Below are 20,648 nucleotides of genomic sequence, written 5' to 3' on the forward strand. Positions count from 1 at the left end.
TTCTCAGCCCACGTTGCCCACAACAACCCGGGAGCTGGTAAAAACCCTCAAGCGCAGGCCGCATCCCCGCACCATGACGTCAGAATCCCTGGGGGTGGGGCCCAGGCATCAGCGTTCTTAAAGTTTCCAGTGTGATTCCAGCGGGCAGGGGATGCTGAGAACCATTGCCAGATGCTTCTACGACCCCTCTGTCTCTGCTTCCAACGGTGCCCCCTCCATGGCTGTAGTTTGCATACAAGAAAATTGCAAGGCCCCCGGTGCCTGCTGCATGCGGTTTGACACGGTACGAAGCCCCTCCCACTTGACACTTAGTTCTGATAATAATTGAGCCTGTGCAACCCACCCAGTGTATAATCATCCCTACTAGGAATTCCTCTGACAACAGTCTCTGGAGGAAAAAAACCAAATACTCAACTTGGAAAGTGTGCTGTATTGGTCTGATTTTATACTTTACTGCAATGTCTCCCAAAGTTTGGGCCAGTAACCACTTGCATAAAAAACACCTGGTATTGGTGGGGGGGGGAGGGGATTTTAAAAATACAGACTTCTAGGGGCACCTGGGTGGCTTAGTCGGTTAAGCATCTGACTTCGGCTCAGGTCATGATCTCATGGTTTGTGAGTTCGAGCCCCGTTCGGGCTCTGTGCTGACCGCTCAGAGCCTGGAGCCTGCTTCGGATTCTGTCTCTGTCTCTCTGCCCCTCCCCTACTCGCTGTCTCTCTCTCTCTCTCTCTCTCAAATATAAAAAATAAAACATAAAACATTTTTTTATAAAAATGCAGACTTCTGGACCCTTCCCTCCCCCTCTCTAGACATAGGTGAATCAGGATCTCTGGGGTAAGACCCAGAAGCTATGTATTTTTTTGTTTGTTTTAAAGCTATTTACTTATTTTTTAAATTTTTTTTAACACTTATTTATTTTTGAGAGAGAGACAGAGCATGAGCAGGGGAGAGGGGGAGAGAGAGAGAGAAGGAGACAGAATCCGAAGCAGGCTCCAGGCTCTGAGCTGTTTGTTAGCACAGAGCCCAACGTGGGACTCGAACTCACGAACATCGAGACAGTGAGCTGAGCCGAAGTTGGACGCTCCACCGACTGAGCCACCCAGTTGCCCCTATTTACTTATTTTTTTAAGAGCAGGGGAGGGGCAGAGAGAGAGAGAGAGAGAGAGAGAGAATATCCCAAGCAGGCTCCTGTCAGTACAGAGCTGAACTCAGGGCTCAGTCTCACAAACTGGGAGATCATGACCTGAGCTGAAATCCAGAGTCGGATGCTTAACCCACTGAGCCACCCAGGTGCCCCCAGAAGCTATGTTTTTAACCACAGGTACGGTGAAAGGAATGCCAGGCCAGGACTCAGACCTCCTGGGGCCCATCCTGAGCACACACTGGAGGGACACCCTGGGACTACCCTGGGGGTGGCAGGTGCCACTGTAGGAGGTCCTAGAAGCCCAGGAGGATGGGATAGAACCAGCCGCCATCTCGTTACCTCGGGCCCGGCAGACACAACTGCGACTCTGGGTCCACCAAATGCAAACGGACGAAGGAAGAACAACAACGACTGGTGTGAATTTGAACTTAATTCTGAAGCTGGGGCATCGCTCGGTATGTCAGAGCGATGCCTGACATACCGCTGTTCCTGCGGGAGAAATGCTAACAGAAGTCCAGTCCAAACAAAAGTCTGTTTGCCTTCTCTACCTTACCGGGAAGTTTAGAACATCAAAAACAATGACAGATGTGAAAGTATACACCTGAAAATATGAACATGTTCTCTAACTCCAGGGTATGACTTTTTTTTTTTTTTTCCAACGTTTATTTTTGGGACAGAGAGAGACAGAGCATGAACGGGGGAGGGGCAGAGAGAGAGGGAGACACAGAATCGGAAACAGGCTCCAGGCTCTGAGCCATCAGCCCAGAGCCCGACGCGGGGCTCGAACTCACGGACCGCGAGATCGTGACCTGGCTGAAGTCGGACGCTGACTTTTTTTGTGATTTAGCAGAAATCAGAGGATACCTGAGGTACTCAAACCTATGGAAGAATGAGGGGGCATGGAGGTATTTATGAGGAATGCGTTTGCGTGTATTGGAATTACACAAATGGAATGAACCCATTACGTACCCAGTACATTGCAGTTCTGTCAATGGGAACGTAGAATGAATGAAACCTTTTTAGATGTAAAGTCTGTCATTATAACATAAGGTCGCGATCGAACCCTTTATTAACTCATCAGAAATATCTCCCGATCATCTACTACCTGCCAGGCTGAGGACACCTCTTGGCCCCATGGCGTTAACAGACTGGCGATAACACCAAGCAGGTAATCCAATTGTCAGGACTGCGATTATTGGTTAAATCTGACTGTGTTTTTTCAGATGTTTACACTCAGCTTTGACAAAAGCCCCATTGGATAGACTGAGAAACGTTAAAAACGAAACACTATACTCTTTGCCAATTAATATGCATCCTAGACTCATATGGGAAGTTCTCTCTGTCAGGTCCTATTTTCTCATGAAGATCCATTAAGTAATTAAAGCTGAGGTCCAACCCCTTAAAAATTCGGGCTGCTGCGGGTGCCTAGGTGGCTCATTCGGGTGGACGTCCGACTTCGGCTCAGGTCATGTCTCACAGTTTGTGAGTTCGAGCCCCGCCGTCGGGCTCTGCTCTGACGGTGCGGAGCCTGGAGCTTGCTTCAGTTTCTGTCTCCCTCTCTCTTTGCCCCTCCCCTGCTCATGCTCTGTCTCTCCCTCTCTCAAAAATAAAATAAAAACATAATGAATAAATAAATACCCGGACTGCTGTAACAAAGCACCACAGTCTGAGTGGCTCCAACAACAGAAATACTATTTCCTCCCAGTTCTGGAGGCTGGAAGTCGGAGGACAAGGGGTCAGCAGGGATGGTTCCTTCTGACTCTTCCCCCCACGCCCCCACCCACCACATCTTTGCATTTTCTCCTTTCAGTGTCCTAAATATCCTCCTCTTACAAGGGCATCAATCATATTGGATAAGGCCCACCCTCATGACCTCATTGAACCTAAATTACCTCCTGAAAGAGTCTGTCTCCAAACACAGTCAGACCCTGAGGCACTGAGAGTTAGGACTTTGGCACATGCATTTGGAACTGGGGGGAGACACAATCCAGTTCATAACAGACTACAATACACCACTTTGTGTCCAGATCTTCTTCCGGGGCCGGGAAACCAAGAGAGACAGGACACACAGGTGCTAGTTGATGCTCCTAACTTGGCCCACTGCTTTTATTTATTTATATTTTTTTATTTTTTTTTTCAACGTTTATTTATTTTTGGGACAGAGAGAGACAAAGCATGAACGGGGGAGGGGCAGAGAGAGAGGGAGACACAGAATCGGAAGCAGGCTCCAGGCTCTGAGCCATCAGCCCAGAGCCTGACGCGGGGCACGAACCCACGGACCGCGAGATCGTGACCTGGCTGAAGTCGGACGCTTAACCGACTGCGCCACCCAGGCGCCCCGGCCCACTGCTTTTAAATCAGGGCAACTTCTCAGAAAAGCAATCCCTTCTTTCACATCAAATATCTTTCCCAGTGAAGCTATCCCAGGGTGCCACTCCACTGTCCTTTATATTGGGTTAACTGAACATGGCTTTGGGGAAAAAAAGGTATCTTTTATCTAAAATAAGATTAACTGATGTAAGATTTGATTTGAAAAGAAAATAATCTTGCATTTAAAGTAGAATGTTCAAGGTCAGAGCAAGGTCGAATGAATAGCTGCGTATCGCGTCTTGCTCTGGCAATAAATCACCCGTTTCCTGACCATCCTCACACAATACGGGCATCTGTGCATTTTCTTTCTCATAAATGCTGCTTTAAGACATTGATTGCTTTTAAATGTTTCAAACATGATCTTGGACGGCTGGTAACTGCTTTCCCGGTTTTATTCATCTTATTGACTGCTTTTAACTTTATATTTATGCCTTAAGGCATATTGCTAAGAAAGGCACCATCTCATAAACCGAAGGAAGAAAGAGATAAGTGGCGGATGGTCAGAGACATCGGATCCTGAACCGCTGGAATGGGGATGCTTCCATTCTTGTAGCAATTTATTTCTCCAAAGGATAAGCATCTAATCCAACCTGTGGCTTTGAAATCTATATTTTCCTCCACTTGACAATTCTTCCCTTTTCCAGGGTTGCTCTGCAGCCTACTGCTATGCTCTCCAGATGGATTCTTTGGCCCCGTATCTGCACGGATACACTCCACAGTCACCTCCGTGCTAGCCGCAAGCATGCTGACTCCTATTTGGTGGATCCAGAATCATCACCACCAAGTCCTCTGTCAACCTAGCGGTGTTTCGTCAGGGACGTAAGAGTGTTTTCAAACATATGAGTTCTCTCTGGCATGTAGCAGTAGGGAAAGGCCGTTTTAAGATAAATGGAAGAAATGGAGTCTTCTCCATTTCCGTCCTGAAACTTCTGTCTTTCCACGCACTTGCAAGAAACCAAAGGACTTGGTACAGTGTAATATACAGCAGTGAAAAGCTGGAAGGAATCCAAATGTCTTGCTTAAAAGGGGATCGGGTAAGTAAATCATGGCAGGCACAACTGCATCGTATTCTGTAGAAATTAAAAATAAAGATTACAAAGAATTTAAATGCCACGGGAAATTGCCTGGGATAGAATGTTATGTAATAAAAGAGAGCTATAAAAGTTGATATACATTATAGTTGTATGCAACAAAAAATTGCATGGGAAAAAGAAAGGAGCAAAATATATATAAATATTTTCTTATGTATTTCTATATTTTCCTAAGTGTCTACATGGAGCTGCCATTACTTTTGTTATCAGGAAAATTTACACGTTGTTTTTTTAAAAGAAGAAAACTCTGTTCCATATTTCATTCCTTTTAAATAATCACTTCGTTGAAGAAGTGCCTGCATATCATTCCTACAGCTTCGACGAATTTTGAAAGGGAAAGTGATCAATCTTGGGCAGGCTCGGGAGGAGAGGCGGAGATTTACGGCAGTTACCAAGGAAGGGCATCCGTCGGGAGTATTCCATCATCGCACACCGCCCTTATAACAAACACACGGGGAGAAGCTTTAGAAGCTCCAAGTTGGGAGGGAAATTTGAAAGTCACGCTACTGATCTGATCAAAGTAGATGGTCCAGATCATTCCAAAGCAGAGGCTTAGGAGGTGTGATTCCTGAGAGTTATTGGATTCTGTCACAGGTAACGACCGTGTGTGTGTGTGTGTGTGTGTGTGTGTGTGTGTGTGTGTGTGTGTTATAGGGATCCAACCACATAGCGCCAACGATCTATATCACTAATAACCAAACTGATTAATTTTAGCATCAGATGCTGGAATTTGCCAGCTCAGTGTGAACATCAGGTGGGAAAGATGTTCAGCTGGCATCTTTCTTCAAAAGAGTAGCAATCGACTTGATCATTATCTTGCCCTTCTTAACTGGGTACCTCCTTTCAGGGATGGTTCTCAACGATCCACTGTTCCTCCTACTCATTTCCCTCCCTGCAACCTGAGGTTCCTGCTCTTGCTTTCCGGGAACAAATTAATTACAGCCAGGCATCTTTACATCCTCAGACAGCGAGCTCGGCGCTTCCACAGAGAAAGGGCTTTCAATATTGATGACTAGATCTCAGCAGCCAGAATAGCATCCTTTCTCCATTGTGTGGGAGTTCTGGCTTGGGGTCTCTGAAGGAAATGTCAAGTTTCGTTACAGCCAGAATTAAATCAAAGGATAATACCAAAGACAAGCATTTTCGGGGGAAAGATATTTTTCACAGATACCCTTGCTACTTTAATGTGTCATGAGACATCGATTCTTATAATTCCACAACCTCTTAGAATTACAAAAGTTCATGGCAGAATATCCACTCATGAAAGAGAACAGATGCCTTATAAACTAACGCTTTGGATGACGATTCTTTCAGGCAGGAAAGTCCATATTTTAAGATGTGTTAATTGGAGGGGCGCCTGGGTGGCTCAGTCGGCTGAGCGTCTGACTTCGGCTCAGGTCATGATCTCGCGGTCTGTGAGTTGGAGCCCTGCGTCGGGCTCTGTGCTGACAGCTCAGAGCCTGGAGCCTGTTTCGGATTCTGTGTCTCTCTCTCTCTGCCCCTCCCCTGCTCGTTCTCTGTCTCTCTCTAGCTCTCACAAATAAACAAACATCAAAAAAAAAGTGTTAACTCGAACGAGTCTTCCTTTATGGCCAGCCCTTTAGAGCAAGGGAAGAACAGAAGCCTGGAGCCAGACACCATATGAGCTAGGAGATTCAGGGCAAGTCAACTACTGGAGCTATAGAACTTTAGTTTCCTCATCTGCAAAATGGGTATAATAGTAATACCTCCCTCCCAGGATTATGGGAAGGATGGAATGAGTCCATCAATTAGCCAGAACCTGGTCTGTGATACATTGGTCACATTAACCCTTGTGTACAGAGTTCTTAGTTCTCTAGAATCGGAAACATACCATTTTATAAACATGACCTCTGATTTTCTCCCTATTTCAGATTCCTGACGCTTTTTGCAGTTATAATGATGTGTACTAGAGCTTGTTAGATTTCCAATTATCTCTTCTCCACCTTCAAAATGCTGCACAACATCATTCTCTCTCTCTCACCCTCTCTCTCCAGCAGATACATTTTGGCTTAAAATTGAGATTCAATCACCGTACTCTCCTATGATATTGCAAATTTACCAATTGTTGGTGAAGATTATAAAAGACTGATTAAATAGACACGGCATACTTTAAAATTTTTTAATGTTTTTATTTATGTATTTATTTTTGAGAGAGACAGAGTGCGAGTGGGGGAGGAGCAGAGAGAGAGAGAGAGAGAGAGAGAGAGAGAGAGAGAGACAGAATCCAAAGCAGGCTCCAGGCTCCGAGCTGGCAGCACAGAGCCCAACGCGGGGCTCGAACTCACGAACCATGAGATCATGACCTGAGCCGAAGTCGGACGCTTAACCGACGGAGCCACCCAGGCGCCCCTGCCTTAATTCAGTTTTGACTAAACTAAATAAAATGCAAACACATCATAAGTAGGCCCATGATCACGTTTTATAGTTGGCTGCATTTTACTGGCTGGTCCAGAAGTTAGAAACATGTTACCTCGGTGAAGTCAGATTTCTTCTCTATAACATCAGACTGAAGATTTTTAAGGGCAATTTGATCATTTGAACTGTACTGGCTGTCCCGTAATCCTAGGCAAAAGGAGATAATACGGCTACTTTTTAGTAAATGAGACGATGTGATGGAATCTAGAACTCTATGGTTTCATGGCACCCCGTCAGGTATTATACTAGCCAAGGGTGTATCCAGTATATTCTGACTCGTGATGAAACCTTGTACATTTCCTTCTTTTATTCCATCCCCCCCCACTTAGGCTCTCTGGCTTTATTATAATTTAGTTTATAATTAGGCTGCAAGATTCCTTCTTCCATGCTGTTGTTTAGAGTCCTAGATTCAGTAATAATTGAACAAGTTCGGACCGCTCACATTCTCCCTCATCCTGAGTTTACACCCAGCAGGAGAGAAAAACACACGTAAGGGGTTCCCAGCACCACCAGAGTTAAGAAAAGGCTGAAACGGTACGACGAACTTTTATCCAATCTCTTAACACCACGGTGCTCGAAGGAGCTGTGAGTGGCCCAGACGCTGACAGTGAAACTGCTTCGGACCGGCTGAGGATAATACCTGTGATACCACTGTGGGGATAAGTAAGACACTGTGGATAGCCCTCCACAGAGACACCTGCCACACTGAGAGCAGAGCATATCATCAGAGCCAAGGGCACACGGCAGGGGGCCGAGAATCGTGAACCTGGGTTCCAGCTGCCCCACCAGCAATGAGCTTGGTAGCTGTGGACAAGTCTGTGGAACCGCTCTGTGGGATTTTCCTGTCCACCAAAGCCGCCCTGCACTCCTCCGCGGCACCAAACAGGATCCACAACCCAGCAGCATTATGATGCCCGCCTGGGTGCCTGTTGCTCAGTCAGGAATGTATACCAAACACAGGAAGGAGGGTGAAGAGAAGAAGAGCCTGCATGGTCCAGTCTCTGCAGCCCAGGGAACAACGTCACCCTCACAATACAGATACTCTGGGGAGAGTGATTTTTCCAAAGCCTACGAAGAACGGTTCCCCAGCGGCTAGTGCTGGTGATGAGGTTCTCTAAGTTAGAGAAGAGGGAGAAGCGGCTATCTTCGTCAACTCACGAGAAGGGCTTATTAAAAAGTTACAATGTAATTGAAATAACTCGCAGAATTTCAAGCATTTTACGGAGAAAATGGTACACTATAGCACTTTTAATCTTGGCAGGTTTGCAAGGGGATCATGGGAATTTCAAGGGCCACCACTGACCCATCCAAAGCCTGCTCGCTTGAGTGACGACGGAGCCCCCATCAGCTCCAACGCAGATGCGTGGCTACACCTCCATCTCCTTCCATTACTGAGGGACACAGATAGTCATCCAAGGTGACGTGCACAGACCACTTTCCATGAAGCACAAATGTAAGCCCTGAAAGATCTCTCGGATTTCTCTGCAGGGTTGATGCCTCATGATGAGCTGACAATAAAGCTGATGAAGAAGGAAATCTCCCGGCTCTAGTCATGTGGCCTCGTGTTAAGAAGTCTGAAGTCAGCACAGGCCTTGGGGCCAGCTAGACCCAGAGCTGCAGCCCAGCTCAGCCCCCAGCTCACCTGCAGCAGGTGAGTTACTTGGCCTCTCTGAGTTTCTCCAGCCATAAAATGCAGAGACGAACATCTCTCGCCCAGCCTTGCCATCAAGGCCCTGAGGGCAGTGTATGTAAAGGACTTGGGCCGGGGTGGGATCTGGGGTTGATGTCTGATAACCCGCACTGGTGATGACTCTTAATGAGTCTCACCAAGACAGCACCACCTCCCATCCCAGCCTAGATGGTCGCTAGAGTCAGACCACAAAGTCCCAGGGTCTCTAGCTACACGCGTGGCTTTGGGAAAGTAACTCCGCATCCCTTGGCTCCTTGTTGTGAAATGGGACATAATAATGGAGGCTACTTTATAGAGGTCCTGAAAGAGATGGAGTGGCCTACCTAACTTGCCCTCAGCACAAGGCCCAGAACATAATGACATGCGATAAACATGAGCGACGGGGGAGGGGCATCACCCCCAGCAGGGAGGAGGGCCAGAACTGGGCCCAGACAAGCAGGGACTGAGTCTCAGCACTCCGCGGCTGCTGCAATATTGCCCACCAACTTCGGGGCTCAAACAGCACAGATGTGTTATCTTCCAGCTCTGGAGGTCAGACGTCCAGTGCAGGTCTCACGGAGCTACAGTCAAGGACCTGGCTGGCTGCACTCCTTTGGGAGGCTCCAGGGAGCATGTGGTTCCTTGCCTTTTCCAGCTTCTAGATGCTGCCGGCTTTCCTTGGCGTGTGGCCGCACGTCACTCAAGCTCTGTGTCCATCATCACTTCTTCTCTCTCTGACCCTCCCGCCTCCCTCTTAGGAGGACCCTTGTGCTTAGATTGGACCCACAGATAATCCAGGATCACCGTCCCGTCTCAAGGTTCTTAACCACATCTGCAAAGTCCCTTTTGCCATGAAAGGTAGGATGCCCACCAATTCCGGGGACTAGGATGCAGACATCCTAGTTGGGGAGACTGAGGTAGATGCATTGGATGAAATGTAGGGCCTTTAAAACAACAAATATAAGGTCTATGTAGCAACACGGGTAAGTATTCACAATGCACTGTTTATCGAAAGAAAGGGCTCAAAAACTCACGAACCACACGATGATCAAACATGAAGACATACGTACGAGAGTTCACAAAACTGGTAAAGTTGGAACTTACAGCCACGAGCCTATTTTGGAGTGAAAATGAGGTAAGACTAAAGCCACAAAAGAGGATGTCTGATACGATGACCTCGAAGGACACGAGGAGGTGAGTTACGAGAGTGGTTAAAAGCATAGAATTTGGGAAAGAAAGACCCTGAATCAAATCCGTGTCTGCCACTCACCACTTGGTCAATTTAAGTAATTTGGGGGTAAGTTGGTTAAATTGTCAGTCTTGTTTTCCCAAGTGTCAGAGGAAACGAGACCCTGTAAGAAATAATGGGACGATGAATAGCAAGGCTGTTAGCAGAGTGCCTGGCGTGCAGTGAGGACACATCCCCTGTGCCTTCCCGCTTGACCACGGATGGAGGCCCCCGCCATCGGGTGACCCCGCGCTGGCATCTCCAAGAAAGACAAAGCCGGGGGACATGTGGGGCAGGTTAGCAAGAACTATGGTAAATAGGAGTTTCGGCTTTTCCAGTAGCTGGAACCCATGAGTTTCACGGGAAAGGGGTTCACGTCTCCCATACAGAAGATGCATTAACCAGACCAGATTGCACGTGGCCTTGGTCTTGCTCCTGGTGCGAGGACAGGAAGGGGCCAGGCCAGTCTGCTCCTCTCCACAGTGGGAGCTGGCCTGGCCCAGACCTCCCCCAGGGGCCGGTTGAGTCCACTCCGCATCAAGAAATCGTCCTGGTTAATGGGGCGCCTGGGTGGCGCAGTTGGTTGAGCGTCCGACTTCAGCCAGGTCACGATCTCGCGGTCCGTGAGTTCGAGCCCCGCGTCGGGCTCTGGGCTGATGGCTCAGAGCCTGGAGCCTGCTTCCGATTCTGTGTCTCCCTCTCTCTCTGCCCCTCCCCCGTTCATGCTCTGTCTCTCTCTGTCCCAAAAATAAATAAACATTGAAGAAATCGTCCTGGTTAAGAGGAAACTGGCAGACGGCGGGCAGGCCGTGTGCACCTGCGGGGCATATACACCAGCCCAGGTGCCATCCCAGAAATCTCGCAGCCCGGAGCCAAATTCCAGCTGTGCCGCTTTGGGTAGTGTACATGACCTCCCTGACTCCGGTTTCCCCTCTGTGACATTAGACCCGGAGCCGTCTCCGTTCGCGCCCTGCTGTGGGGCGCCGTCCCATCCCCCAGCTGTTGGGAGGGTAGCTGTCAGTGACTCACAGCTTCACTCTTCTCTGACAACAGTCCTCTTTGGATGCTGCACCTTTCTGTATGCTGGCCCACAGCCAGGGGTGGGACACAAAAGAGGTACAAAAGCCAGGAAAGCTCTATTGTGCATGCTCCAGAGGGTAAGCCAAGGGCCAGACTGTCCCCCGTCAGGCCTCCCTGACTCTCTCACAGTCCTTTCCTGGGGCACACCCTCGCCCACATGTCTCCCAATCCCTACCTCAGGCTCTGCTTCTTGGAAACCCAATGGGGTCCTACCGCACAGCGCTGTTTAAGACTGAGAGCTTTCAGAGTGGGGCTCCCGGACCACAACCTTCTGCATCATGGGCGAACTTGCTGGAAGTGCCCATTCTTGAGTCCCACCCGCCCTCCCGCAGATCTACTAAATCAGAGAGTTGGGTGGGACTTAGCCGAGAGGTTTTAGCAAGCCCTCCGAAACATTCAATGCAGCTCGGGTCCAAGAACACTGCCGGTCTTAAGCCAACAAGCTCTTCTACAAATGAGAAGTTTAGGGCCCTGGGAGGAAACCACATGCTTTTGATCACAAAACCACACCATGGCTTTTGGAAAACTGTATCTAGGGGGATCTAGATGGGACCCTTAACCACTTACTTCCACTAAAATGAAGCCATCAACACCACCAGCATCCTGACTTTTATTTTGATATTAATTTAAAAATCAGCCTGACTAGGGGTGGGGTCCGACTTTGGCTCAGGTCATGATCTCGCAGTTCATGGGTTCAAGCCCTGTGTCGGGCTCTGTGCTAACAGCTCAGAGCTTGGAGCCTGCTTTGGATTCTGTGTCTCCCTCTGTCTCTGCCCCTCCTCCATTCTCTCCCTCCCTCCCTCTCCCTCTCTCTCCCTCTCTCTCTCTCTCTCTCTCTCTCAAAATTAAATAAATTAACATTAAAAAAATTTTTTTAAAAAAATCAGCCTGATTTTAGCCAACAATCCATTGTGGGTTTATGGATCAGTTGTGTGGTGCCCCGCGCTCTGGTCCTCTGGGCCCCAGGGAGGGTGTCAACGCACTGGCATGTCTGAAGAAGTTTCCTCTCCCGAGATGGTTGGAAGGTCTGTATATGCTTCTGTCTCCATCAGCCTTAGCCACTCATCCAAGGCCATTCACCCTCAACTTTGAGCCCCTTTCCAGAGCCCACCAGCGCCATGAGCGACATTAAGTGAACACATCAAGAGACCCTAAGCCAGACACTCCTGGAATTCAGATTTCCTCTCTGGAGGAAGGTGTGCTTCAGGCACGGAGTCCAGAGCAGGAATTTATGTAGCACTCGGGGTGTTGGGGGCCCTGAACTGAGGCAAAGGCAATGAGAAGCTCTCCTGCCCATGGCTCTGCTATCCCGGCCTCTGCGAGCCACGGATGGAGCCCTGCCAGCAGGGTTTGGGATGAAATGGCCCTATAGGATGGGGTGCATTTAGACAAATATGGAAGTGGGGCGGACAGAAGGTGGCACAGCCTGAACAGAGGTGTAAGAGAAGGTGGAAATGGCTTAGAGTAGAAAAGGCAGAAAAATCCAGCATATTTGGAGACCGGCAAGTGGCACAATGGGTGAAGCACAGGGCAGGAGCAAGGCATCACCCACGATTCCCACGCAGCACCCAACAATGCTTGAGGCGTCGCTACAAAAACAGCGGACGAGCACCGCCTGATGAATCGCTCCGTCAAAGTCACGTGGAAATGACGTGCCCAGCCTTCAGTTAGTTTGGCGAGCACGCGTGCTTGCACTCCTCCATCATCCACATCAGGGACGAGAAGGCGCATCCAGATTCCCACTTCTGGGTCCACGAACGCCTCTCCTCACCTACAGCCTTAACAGGAGCTTCTGCCACGTTGAACCATACCTTACGAAAGCATTTCAAGACGGATGTTTCTCAGAACCACTTCTCCAATTTAAGTGAAACTAATCATCTCTGTGGGGTTTGACCCTGTTAGCTACCCAGTGTCTCTGGGAGATCTTTCCATCTTTGACTTCTGGAACAACGGGTCTTCTGTCTTCCTCCCTTCTGGCCACTGTGTCTTACTTTCCTTTGTGGGTTCTCTCTTTGACCATCCTGTTCTCCCTCTGGGCCCTCGTGCCGAATCTCAGACACACCGTGGCCTCTGCTCACTTTATAAACCAATGCCAAGGAAAGACCCAGATCTCCTCTGCGAGCACCAACCTCTAGAACCACCTAGCCTCCAAATCACCTAGTATGAAAGGGAACCAACTCTCCCCAAGCTGCCTCCTCTCTTCCTCCTCCTCTTCTCCCTCCTCTTCCTCCTCTCTTCCTCCTCCTCCTCTCCCTCCTCTTCTCCCTCCTCTTCCTCTCCCTCCTCCTCTTCTCCCTCCTCTTCCTCCTCTCTTCCTCCTCTTTTCCCTCCTCTTCCTTCTCTCTTCCTCCTCCTCCTCTCCCTCCTCCTCTTCTCCCTCCTCTTCCTCCTCCTATCTTCCTCCTCCTCCTCTCCTCCTCCTCCTCCTTCTGCTTCTCTCCTCCTTCTCCTGCCAAACCACACCCATTATTTTGGTAAGCGGCCACCATCCACCTATCGCCCACAATAGAAACTGAGGCGTCCCTTCCTACCCCCCGCTCCCCCTCCAATGTCCAGTGGAAAGCCAAGGCCTGTTTTTCCTTACGAGATAGGCTCTGTTCCGTCCCATCTGGTTAATCCTACCAGTACTGCCTGCTCCTGGCGAGGTCACAGTCAAGCCGGTGACCCCACACCAGCCTCGTCTCCTGTTTGGCTCCCCCCCCCCAATCTCCTTGACATCACCAGTTTGTGACCTTGTGGCTCCCTTGAAAGGATCCCCAATCTGCCCTCCCCTCCTCGAACAGGGCGTGAGAAACATACACATAAAAACCTGAGCTCCTGTGTTGGGGCCCTGGGGCTCTAGGAGACTAGGCTAAGTGCCCTTAAAAGAAGTCTGCTGCTACTTCCCCGAGGTGGCAGCTCCTGCATCTCTACGATCCCGGGTGCCACCTTTCCGATCTTCTCGTGCGGCTACCTCCTCGTGCTCTGAAACAGCTCACGACTGTCTCCTCTGGGGAGGGCTCCGTGGCTGACCCTACCCTGCATGCCCCCCGGTCCAGCATGGCACCCACGGACATTTCCTGGGGCTGCCGTGACAAGTTATCACAAATGAGGTGGCGACAGGAATTTATTCTGGAGGCCAGCAATCTCAAATCAAGGTGCTGGCCGGCCATGCCATGTCTGAAGGACCCAGGGGAGCATCCTCCCTCGCCACTTGCTGAGTGCTCGCGGTTGCCGGCCGTCCTCATGTTCCTTAGCATGTAGCAGTGTGACGCTCATGTCTGTGTCCATCGTCACATGGCCATCCTTCCTCTGTCTCTGTGTCTGCAAATCCCTCTCTTTACAAGGGCACCAGCCACTGGCTTTAAGCTCCCCCCCCCCCCAGTCCAGTCTGACTTCATCTCGACTGTACCTGCAAGGACTCTATTTCCAAATATGGTCACGTGAGTTCGCAGGTATTGGGGGTTAGGACTCCAACGAATCTTTTTGAGAAACACAATTCAGCCCGCATCTATGCCCCTGACAGGCTGTCACTACCTTCTGTCCTCACTACACTCTTCTGTAATGATCTGTTCACGCGTCTGCCTCCCCAAGCGGACTGAGGTCTTCAGAAGACATTCTCCTATTCATCTCCCTCCTCCCGTGCCTCGTCCAGCACCTGGCCAGCTGGGGACACTCACTGCATGGTGACTGAATGAACAAATTATTTCATATTTGGACAAGAGTTACACCTGTGGGGCAAAAAAAAATCACAACGTACCTTCCTCAGGCACTTTTATCGTATATTCCACTGGCGTTTCAAAGACATTTTACTCTGTTTCAAAGGTCTGTTAATGACAAGGAGGTGTTTGGCTAAGAAAAAAGAAAAGAAAGAAAGAAAAACCCAGCACAGTTTCCATCGGGAACTACTCTTGGAATGAGGCAGGTTCCCACCTTCCGCCTTAGGCTGAAGAACCTCGAAAGGTTGTACTTGTGATGGAGTCACTGGAATGTGTACGCGGCAACCAGGGGCGGGGCAGGGATTCCACCTTGGCTTTCACAAGTAAGGAAAGTTCTCACGACCACTATGTAGAAGCTTTCCAAGGAGCATTGTGAGGTGTGAGACAAGGAGCTGTTTTGTCTACCGCCTACGGTCAGATACCCACTTCTCCACCTCCTCCCCAGCTTCTCAGTACTCTATTTTTCGCCTGTTTTTGACGATGCTGGTCCTCTCGCCAAGCACCATTTTTACCGTTTAAAAGCGCCCTGACTAGGAACGTGCATTCAGAAAACATCACAATGTTCATGTGAATAACCCGCTTTTAATACGTAACCAAATTCTGCGAGCCAGTGTATCTAAAATATTGGGCAATGTAACAGTCGGTTTACCATGCAAGCTATTAGAAGAACAATCGGTTTTCATACAATTTAATAAAACACCTTTGACACTAAACTTTAATGAACGTTGGTTTATCATTTATGCCCAACCACATCTGAGGTAGCTTATAATTAGCAACAAGGATTTTTGCCAAAAGATAGAACATGCAGGGGTACCAGGATGGCTCAGTCAGTTAAGGCATCTGACTCTCGATTTCGGCTCAGGCCAGGATCTCACGGTTTGTGGGATCGAGCCCCACGTGGGGCTATGCGTGCAACGATGGTGCAGAGCCCGCTTGAGATTCTCCCTCCCCCACCTCTCTCTGCTCCTACCCCACTCTCTCTTTTGCTCTCTCAAAATAGTTAAACTCTAGAAAGGGAGAACTGTGATAAACGAAGCAAGTGGGGACCTGGAGAAATCATCGAACCATATCGCCTGGACTGAAGGTGACGCTCGTGCAGATGAATTGCAACCTAAGGGCGAGTGTGCAACAGCCAGGTCCACGAGGGGACACGATCCACCACCTTCAGAACTCCTTACTTTTCAAGTGAAATATGCCGTTTCGTAAGGAAAGTGGTTTCATCCCTGGAGACAAGGCATTGGCAGCATGGGTCTCTATGTAAATGGACAGCACCTTGGTAAGCCTTTTCACAAACACCAAACCAATGTAGATTTCACTGGCTGATCCCAAGGGGCGTGGAGTCCCGTCAATGTCACTGGTACATCTTCATGCCCAAAATTTATTTTCCCCTCTTTACGAGACAACCCATGCCGGTCACAATGTTACCTCCTTTAATGCTCAAAATGGCCTTATGAGGAGGGCACGATTATTACCCCAGTTTTTTTTTTTTTTAATTTTTTTTTCCAACGTTTATTTATTTTTGGGACAGAGAGAGACAGAGCATGAACAGGGGAGGGGCAGAGAGAGAGGGAGACATAGAATCGGAAACAGGCTCCAGGCTCTGAGCCATCAGCCCAGAGCCCGACGCGGGGCTCAAACTCACGGACCGCGAGATCGTGACCCCGCTGAAGTCGGACGCTTAACCGACTGCGCCACCCAGGCGCCCCTATTACCCCAGTTTTACAGGTGAGGAAGCTGAGCCTCATTGAAGAAACCCGCCAGGGTCACCCAACCAGTAAGCCTCAAGCTAAGACTTTGCAATAATTAATGATCACTGTCCCTGCAGAACGGGTAGAAACGGGACAGGATCTGTAGACCTGGTAACATCTCTGAAGCATGAGGAAGCGCCTGGGCTTTGGTGGCAGGGCCCCAGGTGACACCCCGGAGCCACCGTGTTCTAATGCTAGAACCTTGGACGAGCCACACAACCTCCAAGCCCGTGTCTGCTCCTCGGTCAGAGAGGCATCCTGACACAGGCATTGTCGGGCTGGGACGTATGAAATGAGCTGAAGGAAGGTTTTTGTGGGCTCGGCACAGCGTCTGGGACACAACGGGCCCTCGAGAAAATGGACCGTGTTATCAGCCCCAGTTTTGCGTCTAACTTTCATCTCAGAAAATCAAGGCCATAGAGATGTTTTGAAAGCCTATCCACGGACCTTCCAGCCATTTTACAGCCGATTTCCGACAGGCGTGGAATCTGACGCACCGTGTCTCTGGCCCTCGGTGTCCGGGCTGGCTCCCCTGGGGGAGAGCGCAAGGGCTGGGCGACCAGGTGTCATCGGGTGCACACGCCAGCGTTCCGTAAGCCGCGATGCCCGCTCGAGCGCACGGTATTCGGTAATCACACCGTGACCTCAGTGCAACAAACGTTTAATGAGGACCTAACATTTTGAGGACCCGAGTTAGGGGACGGGGTAACGAAGATGAATAGGGCATAGGAGTCCCTGCCTTTGAAAAGTTGGTAGCCTGACGGGGGGGGGGGGGTTGAGGTACAAAACAAGGCCTCTTTGAATGCAGTGTGGATTTGATCATTTGCCCTCATGGGCTGTCTTCTTTTGACCCCCTCAATTGCGGTAAAACACACATCAAGGTACGATCGTCGTCATTTTTCAGTGTCCAGTTCTGTGGCATTCAGTGTGTTCCCCTTTGTGAAACCATCAGGACAGCACCACCCCTCTCCAGAACCCTTTACCTTGTACACCTGAAGCTGTGCCCACGAAAGCTAACTCCCCCATTCCACACCCCCGGGCTCTGGGCGACACTATTCCACTCTCTGCCTCCCTAAATGTGACTGCTCCAGAGAGCTAACATAGGCGGACTCACACAGCGTTTGTCATTTCGTGACTGCCTTGTTTCACCGAACGCGTCCTCAAAAGTCACGCGTGCCATAGCCGGTATCGGCATTTCCTTCCTCTTTGTTTTTTTAAAACCCTGTTTCTTTTTTTTTTTTTTAATTTTTTTTTAACGTTTATTTAGTTTTGAGAGAGAGTGACATAGCGTGAGTGGGGGAGGGGCAGAGAGGGAGGGAGACAGAGAATCCGAAGCAGGCTCCAGGCTCCGGAGCTGTCAGCACAGAGCCCGATGGCGGGGCTCGAACACATGAGCCGTGAGATCAGGACCTGAGCTGAAGTTGGACACTTAACGACTGAGCCATCCAGACATCCCGTCCTTCCTCTTTAAAGCTGAGTAATATTCCGCTGTGTGTATAGACCACATTTTGTGTATCCATTCACCTGTCGGTGGATGTTTGGGTCGCTTGTACCCTGAGCTATCGTGAATAATGCTGCCGTGAACCCAGCCGTACAAATACTCCTTCGAGTTCCTGCTTTCAGTTCTTTCTGCAGGTTATCTTGTGCCTTTCGTCCTGAACTCCTGTGGTCTTATTAGCTAATATTTTCTTAGCAAACGCTTGAGTTCTTTTTTGAGGAGTAGATACGGCAAAGAGACACGTGGATAGATCATTTTAGTAGCCCTCTTAAAAGCATCTCTGAAAAGTAATCGTTCCCTCCACCTTTTGTTCCCCCATGTACGGGGAGAGGGGAGAGGGAGGGGGGTCATTTTAAGTCCCTCATTTTAAGTCCATGACAGAAGTAAGCAAGTAAGCAGAAGTGGCCTCTGTCGTGTAATCCAAATCCCTTCAACGGGGGCTCCAGTGTGAAAGGGAGAGAACGCACCTCCCCTCTCAAAAGAGAGTCTTGTGAGCTGGAGGGCAGCCCAGGTCAGCAGAAAACCGGGGCCTGGGGCTGGGGGGACAGGGGTTCTGCTAGGTTCCCAAGGAATGTGCAGCCTCCCCTAAGCAGGGGGCCTGGGTCTCGGCTGCAGGGAGGAGGAGTAGGAGAGGTTGAAAGAGGGCACTGTTTCCTCCTTTCTTTTGGCTTCAAAAGGGACACAGCATGGGGCACCTGGGTGGCTAAGTCGGTTGAGCGTCCGACTTAGGCTCAGATCATGATCTCACAGTCCTTGAGTTCGAGCCCCGCATCGGGCTCTGTGCTGACAGCTCAGAGCCTGGAGCCTGGTTCGGATTCTGGGTCTCTGTCTCTCTCTGCCCCTTCCCCGCTCACACTCTCTCTCTGCCTCTCAAAAATAAAGAAAACTAACTAACTAAATTAATTAATTAATTAATTAATAAAAGGGACACAGCATGATGTGGCCTGCAAAGCCCAGACGGGCAGCAAGGACGTTGGGCCCAGATCCCACCTGGCCACTCAGCTGTGACCTTGAGCCAGTCAGCCCCTCTTTCCGGCTCAGCTTCCCCATCTGTGACATGTGGACTGTGCAGGGTCCTGCGTGGCCTCAGGGACACCATCTAGGTCTGCCATGCGGCCCTGCCCCGAGACATCAAGGGGATGTCAAGGTCACCAAGGAACATCAAGGTCACCAAGCGAGCCGTTATTATCTTGTGTTGAGAGTCACAGGGTGGTTTGATTTCAGAGGGGCCATTTCTGCCTTCACAGGTGGTGCCAGCAACCTGGGACCCTACTCTGGACACCAGTGAGCAGAAAGAGAGCCCTACGTGGGCGTCCCCCCCCACCCCGTGTGCCCCAGGCTGCAACGGAACGCACTCAGCCGACTTGCAGCCAAGGCAGCGTCCTGCAGGATGAGCAAGGGGGAGTTGTTTGTTTGCTTTTAGTTGAGGCCTGGAGAGCAAGCACCACGCAGGGCAGAAAACCAGGCGGTCTTCGAAACCTCCTGCAAAAGAACCCGGAGGGACGTCCGGCCCAGCCATAGAGCCACACGCTCCACGAGACCAAGACAACCTGTCGGCTCAGGGCGCATTACGCAAACAAGCCGCAGGAATATTTTCATGAGACGTCAGCATGGATTTCCTCTCCTTCCCGAGGAGCAACCTGACTCCAGTCTGTGGGTCTGTGCGGCTTCTCGTTTCTCGCCCTGCGTCCGCCTGACCTGGCAGGAGCCCGCGGGGAGGGAAACAGGCTCCCCCGTGAGCTGGACAGACGAGGGTGGCACGGCACCCAAGGGCGCCCGGTCGTCAATCTCTCATTTAGGTAAATGGCGTGTAGGAGCCATTGGGCGCACACTGGATCTCGGGGCCCCGTCGGGGGAGAGAGCTGCCGGCCCTGACCCAGGTCCGAGAGCCCAGGCTCGGGGATGCTCACGCACACTCGGCCCTGCTCCCGGGTGTCTGTGCAGGAAGCCGAGTGGCCCCTAGTCTACACATCTCCCTGAAAGCTTAGCAGCTGCGCGGGCCAGATAGACAAGGTTGCTGTGTTCGCTGGGCACTGTTGGTTTTGAATGGTGTGGTTTTCCCATTTTTGTTACCACTGATGCTCCTGTTTAATGGGGCAAAGATCCAGAGCCCCATGTTCCCTGCCAGTCCCTCCTGCTCTAACAGACCCTATATGAGACCCAGGAAACCCACCCCCTTCAACGTGGAGGCACATAAGGAGAAAGGCTGCCGCAAATATCAGCTCGTCCACACCGGCCGCTTTGCAAGGAAAGGACACGGAGGCTCTGAGAGGGGCAGGGCTTGCCAGAGCAGCTCCAGCTGGGGAACGGCAGAGTCAGTCGGGCTCCTGGGAGAGAGCCCTGCTCTCCAGCTCTCCTTGTCTTCTAACTCACCCCTCCCGGCTAGACTCCCCTCTCTGCAGCTGACTTTTTCTACTTTATTTTTAATTTTTTTTAACATTTATTTATTTTTGAGAGAGAGAGAGAGAGAGAGCTCACGAGCAGGGAGGGGCAGAGACAGAGAGAGAGACACACACACACAGAATCCAAAGCAGGATCCACGCTCTGAGCTGTCAGCACAGAGCCCGACGCAGGGCCGGAGATCACGACCTGAGCCAAGGTCGGACACCCAACCATCTGAGCCACCCGGGTGCCCCATTACTGTCCATCTTTCTGACTATAGGGTGGGTAGTGCCATCTCATTGT

General features: G+C 50.2%; 1 protein-coding gene across 11 annotated transcripts in view; it reads right to left on the minus strand.

The window, feature by feature from the left end:
- Positions 1–20,648, minus strand: part of CD2H10orf90 (chromosome D2 C10orf90 homolog) — a 220,863-nt gene that overhangs the window by 69,427 nt on the left and 130,788 nt on the right. The window contains exons 2-4 of one of the 11 annotated variants that reach the window (XM_045439222.1): positions 14,759–14,825; positions 9,982–10,063; positions 7,098–7,189 (exon numbers count right to left, since the gene is read on the minus strand). The exons of 6 other annotated variants lie outside the window; for them this stretch is intronic. The gene's annotated coding sequence lies outside the window, so the exon portion shown is untranslated. Of the gene's footprint in view, positions 1–7,097; positions 7,190–9,981; positions 10,064–14,758; positions 14,973–20,648 lie in introns of those variants that run through there. 4 more of the 11 variants (XM_045439223.1, XM_045439221.1, XM_045439224.1 and 1 more) reach the window with 4 other exon arrangements.

Source organism: Leopardus geoffroyi, chromosome D2 (genome assembly GCF_018350155.1).
Source record: "Leopardus geoffroyi isolate Oge1 chromosome D2, O.geoffroyi_Oge1_pat1.0, whole genome shotgun sequence".
In the NCBI taxonomy this organism is placed as follows: Eukaryota; Metazoa; Chordata; class Mammalia; order Carnivora; family Felidae; genus Leopardus; species Leopardus geoffroyi.